The sequence below is a fragment of the Panulirus ornatus genome, chromosome 13 (genome assembly GCF_036320965.1).
Source record: "Panulirus ornatus isolate Po-2019 chromosome 13, ASM3632096v1, whole genome shotgun sequence".
NCBI classification, from domain to species: Eukaryota; Metazoa; Arthropoda; class Malacostraca; order Decapoda; family Palinuridae; genus Panulirus; species Panulirus ornatus.
Window position 1 is genome coordinate 37217317 of NC_092236.1, and position 7055 is coordinate 37224371.

A 7055-nucleotide genomic window follows, 5' to 3' on the forward strand; every position below is an offset into this window, starting at 1 on the left:
TTTATGAAAACCATACTGGTATCAAAAACGTTTTGTCTCTAATTCTTCAGGCATCGCTTTTTTCCAACCATCCATTTCTGCTTGCCATGATGTTGCATCCATCGCTCTCCCTATCCTATAAGTATCATTATAATTAGTGCTCTCTTAAGCTGCCTACTTGTGTTCTTGCTACCGATGTTAAAACCTCTGACTCCCATGTACCTTCTACGTGCTTGTGTGTCGAGACCAGCCACACGAAGACTGACAGTTTCTTCCCTCGTACAGCGAACATGTGGTCTCATCTTTCATCGTTCATTCTCTCCTTGCTGTCTTTACATGTCATTTCTGGAAGCACTTGAGTACCTTTGATATTTTTTTTTTATTCTGTTTCTTATCCCATTACCATTTCACCAGAGATGGCAGTGGTTGGAGCATGTTTTCCAGTGCCGTGTCGGTCATTGTACCAAAGAATCCTTATTCAAGACATTTACAACCTTCAACATTGTGGCAGCTTTTCTATGCAGTAATAGAAAATTTATGTTTCCATAAATAAGCTAGAAATCTCTATTCATACTCTAAGTAACCAAACAACGTTATATGAAACTCTGTCTTCAACACTTTTTTTTCAAAGGTTTAGCTGGTTAACGTCGTGATATATATATATATATATATATATATATATATATATATATATATATATATATACATAGTGCACATTGAAGCCTGAGTCAGCGTATATATATATATATATATATATATATATATATATATATATATATATATATATATATATATATATATACATTATTATTATTATCATTTAATTATCATCGTCATAATACACAATCGCTGTTTCCCGCGCCAGCGAAGTAGCGCCAGGAAACAGACGAAGACTTGCCCATCCACTCATATACACGTATATATACATAAACGCCCACATACGCATATATACATAGATATACATATGAACATATAAATACATATACATGCACATACACAAACATCACATACATGCACATGTGCATATTCATACTTGTTTGCCTTCATCCATTTCTGTCGCTACCTTGCCCCACAGGAAAACAGCTTTGCTATCCCCCTGCTTCAGCGAGACAGCGCCATGAATACAGACAAAAAAGGTCCATTCGTTCACATTCAGTCTCTAGCTGTCATGTGTAATGCACCGAAACCATAGTTCCCTATCCACATCCAGGCCCAGCAGACTTTTCCATGGTTTACTCCAGACGCTTCACATTCCCTGGTTCAGTCCACTGGCAGCACTTCGACCCCGGTATATATATATATATATATATATATATATATATATATATATATATATATATATATATATATATATATATATTGGAAAGAATTACAATTTTGCGCGTGATCAAGTATATTCCAACAAATCCACTTGAAAAATGAAACACGCTAAGTTCTCAAGCGCACTTTTGTGTAATAATCACATCATCAGGGGAGATGCAAGAAAGAAATGTAAGTCAGTTGATATACAGCGAAGAGACGTAGCTAGGACGCCATTTGGTAAACAAGTGATTGTCCAAGACAGACAGCAAGCGTATCATAAGCTTATTATGTGGACTAGAAGGGGAATTGTCTAAAATTTTATCAACAATAAAGCTATCCAATTTGTATAGACCTTCACTGATATTAAGGATATAATTCTCTGTGTATTTAATAATAGAAGATTCAATGATATTTCTCGTGGCACTGGAGTTAAAGTTAATAACTGAGATGGCATTCCTCTAGTCAGTACAATGATCATAGTTTTTAACGTTATTAAACAAGGCATTTGATTCTTTTCCTGTTCTTAGACCATATATATGCTGCTTAAGTCTAACAGAAAGATCCTTACCAGTTTGCCCAACACAAAACTTATCACAATTTCTACATGGCACTTTATAAATGCATCCAGGAGAATTTATAAAGGGTCATGAAGAAATTTTTACAAGTGGAGAGAACAAGAAGAAGCGAGAGACCAAATTGGAAGTGGAAGGATGTAGTGAAAAAGATTTTGAGCTATCGGGGCCTAAACATACAGGAGGGTGAGAGACGTGCAAGGAACAGAGTGAATTGGATGTGGTATACCGGGGTTAAAATTAGAAATTAAATGTGAAACGTCTGGGGTAAAATATGGAAAGGTCTGTTGGGCCTGGATGTGAATAGGGAGCTGTGGATTCGATGCATTGCACATGACAACTAAAAACGGAGTGTGAACGAATGTGGCTTTTCTTTTCTGTTTTCACCCATTATCGTCGCCACCCCGTCACACATGAAATGGCACCCGCCTCCCCCCGCGCACGTGCGAGATAGCGCTAGGAAAAGACAACAAAGGCCACGTTCGTTCACACTCAGTCTCTAGGTGTCATGTGTAATGCACCGAAACCACAGCTCCCTTTCCACATCCAGGCCCCACAAAACATTCCATGGTTTACCCCACACGCTTCACATGCCCTGCTTCAATCCATTGATAGCACGTCGATCCCGGTATACCACATCGTTCCAGTTCACTTTGTTCCTTGCACGCCTTTCACTCTCCTGTATGTTCAGGCTCCGATCGCTCAAAATCTTTTTCACTCAATCCTTCCACCTCCAATTTGGTCTCCCACTTCTCTTTCCCTCCACCTCTGACATACATATCCTCTTTGTCAATCTTTCCTCACTCATTCTCTCCATGTGACCATACTATTTCAAAACACCCTCTTCTGCTCTCTTATCATATCCTTTTTATTACCACACAACTCTCTTACCCTTTCAATACTTACTCAATCAAACCACCTCACACCACTTATTGTCCTCAAACATTTCATTTCCAACACATCCACCTTTCTCCGCACAACCCTATCTATAGCTCATGCCTCGTAATCATATATATATATATATATATATATATATATATATATATATATATATATATATATATATATATATATATATATATATATATATATATATATATATGTATGTATATATATAAATATATATATACATATATATATATATACATATATATATATATGTGTATATATATATATATATATATATATATATATATAAATATATATATATATATATATATATATATATATATATATATATATATATATATATATATATATATATATATATATTATTTATTTTGCTTTGTCGCTGTCTCCCGCGTTTGCGAGGTAGCGCAAGGAAACAGACGAAAGAAATGGCCCAACCCACCCCCATACGCATGTATCTACACACACGTCCACACACGCAAATATACATACCTATACATCTCAATGTACACATATATATACACACACAGACACATACATATATACCCATGCACACAATTCACACTGTCTGCCTTTATTCATTCCAATCGCCACCTCGCCACACATGGAAAACCATCCCCCTCCCCCCTCATGTGTGCGAGGTAGCGCTAGGAAAAGACAACAAAGGCCTCATTCGTTCACACTCAGTCTCTAGCTGTCATGCAATAATGCCCGAAACCACAGCTCCCTTTCCACATCCAAGCCCCACACAAATTTCCATGGTCTACCCCAGACGCTTCACATGCAATGATTCAATCCACTAACAGCACGTCAACCCCGGTATACCACATCGATCCAATTCACTCTATTCCTTGCTCGCCTCTCACCCTCCTGCATGTTCAGGCCCCGATCACTCAAAATCTTTTTCACTCCATCTTTCCACCTCCAATTTGGTCTCCCACTTCTCCTCCTTCCCTCCACCTCCGACACATATATCCTCTTGGTCAATCTTTCCTCACTCATTCTCTCCATGTGCCCAAACCATTTCAAAACACCCTCTTCTGCTCTCTCAACCACGCTCTTTTCATTTCCACACATCTCTCTTACCCTTACATTACTTACTCGATCAAACCACCTCACACCACACATTGTCCTCAAACATCTCATTTCCAGCACATCCACCCTCCTGCGCACAACTCTATCCATAGCCCACGCCTCGCAACCATACAACATTGTTGGAACCACTATTCGTTCAAACATAGCCATTTTTGCTTTCCGAGATAATGTTCTCGACTTCCACACATTCTTCAAGGCTCCCAGGATTTTCGCCCCCTCCCCCACCCTATGATTCACTTCCGCTTCCATGGTTCCATCCGCTGCCAGATCCACTCCCAGATATCTAAAACACTTTACTTCCTCCAGTTTTTCTCCATTCAAACTTACCTCCCAATTGACTTGACCCTCAACCCTACTGTACCTAATAATATATATATATATATATATATATATATATATATATATATATATATATATATATATATATATATATATATATATATATATTATCCCTAGGGATAGGGGAGAAAGAATACTTCCCACGTATTCCCTGCGTGTCGTAGAAGGCGACTAAAAGGGAAGGGAGAGAGGGGCTGGAAATCCTCCCCTCTCGTTTTTTTTTTTTAATTTTCCAAAAGAAGGAACAGAGAAGGGGGCCAGGTGAGGACATTCCCTCAAAGGTCCAGTCCTCTGTTCTTAACGCTACCTCGCTAACGCGGGAAATGGCGAATAGTTTAAAAGAAAGAAAAAGATATATATATATATATATATATATATATATATATATATATATATATATATATATATATATATATATATATATATATATATATATATATATATATATATGTGTGTGTGTGTGTGTGTGTGTGTGTGTGTGTGTGTGTATTGATTCAATTTTCGTTTTCTTCCTGGCACTTCTTTAATATATCATGTTACAGTCTGTCTCTTTTCTTTTACCTGTTGTCTACTTAAGTAAGGGTAAACGGCGGACAAAGAACAGGTGTACACGTGGTCATAAACCAAGTGATATCATCGATTCCATGTCGGTCACTTTAGAAAAACAAGGAACGTCATGTGATCAGTGAAGTCCATGTGAACGACGGAAAGGCGGTGGGCGGACGCGCGATTCCGACAGGTCTCTAGAATGTTCTTAGGAGCCACAGAAATGTATTAAAGGAAAACACTAGATAAAGCCTGGGAGTGCGACAAAGGCAGATAGAATGACATGACTGTCAAAAATAGACGTATGATACATTACTACGCCGGAGGAGAGAGAGAGAGAGAGAGAGAGAGAGAGAGAGAGAGAGAGAGAGAGAGAGAGAGAGAGAGAGAGAGAGAGAGGATCCAGCTAGTGTCCTATTACCAACACTATTCATTACTTACACAGCTGACATTCCTCATGGAATGGAAACTGGTGCACTGACATACTTTGCGCCAACGATGCCACACAAATAGTAGGTTCAAACACCCCCTCCGCCCGAGAACCCATACCTCCAGCAAAGGTAGACGTATCCAGAATAAACAGTGGTAGACGTGTCCAGAATAAACAGTGGTAGATGTGTCCAGAATAAATCATGGTAGGCGTGTCCAGAATAAACAATGGTAGACGTGTCCAGAATAAACAATGGTAGATGTGTCCAGAATAAACAATGGGAGACGTGTCCATTATAAACAATGGTAGACATGTCCATTATAAACAATGGTAGAAGTATCCAGAATAAATCATGGTAGAAGTATCCAGAATAAATCATAGTAGATGTGTCTATGATAAACAATGGTAGATGTGTCCAGGATAAACCAAGGTAGACGTATCCGGTATAAACCATGGTAGACGTGTCCAGAATAAACAATCTCGAAAATGAAAACGAACATAAACATAGTCACCTCAATGACGCTAGGACGCGCTTAACGCACTATGGACGGGTGCAGGACACTGCCTCAGAGCAACTCATATCAACAAAGGAACCGCCCATGGAAAGGCTTCCCTGATGTGGGCGTTCAGATTACACATGGTGAAAGCCATGGTCATTCCTGTCCTTACCAATTCCCTGATACCCTCAATTCTCTCTCCAAAACTTGCGTACTTAAGCTACAGAGAACACAGAATAAGGCTCTACGATTCGTCACAAAAGAATGATTCCTTTCATGGGACCGTATATGACTAAAGATTAAACCAATTGTCACAGACAGTGGAATCAGGAGAAAAAGTATGGGAAGACTAAATGATAACAACGAAAAAATCTGAAGACATAACAGAGACAACATCACAAACATGGAACAACAATAATTCCTAAAGCACTAAGGGCACCCCAGCCATCCATCTAGGTATACAATGATTAATGCTTAACTTAGCTTAACCACTCCTCTTCCCTTGCCTAACCGTACATTAATGAAATAACATTATCATATACACACCTCCAGTCTGATGAGAGTATATAAATAAGGCACCAAGAACATATTCCCAGAATACTTTCCCTCACACATCACGAAACTTACACCATGCGCTTATCTATACTCTTTCTCACCACTAATTCAAACCTTCACCTTACCCTGTCCAACCCCCTTTCTCTTCTCTCTAATTGTCATATAAAAAAAATGTCAGCGTAGACTTGGTGGAACCAGAGACGAAAACGATGCCCCGTTGTTTCACGTCACCGGCGATGCACACATAATAATGGCGGTCTAGTGTAGCCATGCATAATCTCCCTGGTCGTGACTCGCTCACTCACAAGACTGGAAGCACACCCCGTGAAAACGAGACATGATTTCGGGCTGTTGTTACTCCCTTTTTCATAAGATTTATAGTTTCTTCCATGATCACATAACTAGATAACTGCAAACTCATCAGAGGTCAGAGCATGACATACCTATGAAATATGATTGCAAAAGCAAGGTGCAGGACAAGGCCGAGTTGACATACTGGTCTGTATATAAGCAGATTTTGCCAGATTACAGGTGAGTCGAGAGTTGTAGTTAGAGCGGGATGCCAAGTACGATGGGTGAAAGTAACAGAATATGCGTATTGCATCAGACTAGAGTATTAGCGACAAACAGTGCTGTAACGATGGTTGGTCAGTTGTTTAGGCCTTGGACCTATCAACTAGCAAGGTCAACACAGCCGTCTATGTTAAGCCACATCAGCCAACCGGAAATTCTTTAACACCGTCTTCAGGCACTAAACATAATTCTAAGACCGAATACACTTGCACTATATAGCGAGCATAGACTTTATATCTTGGGTAGTAAGCAAGTATA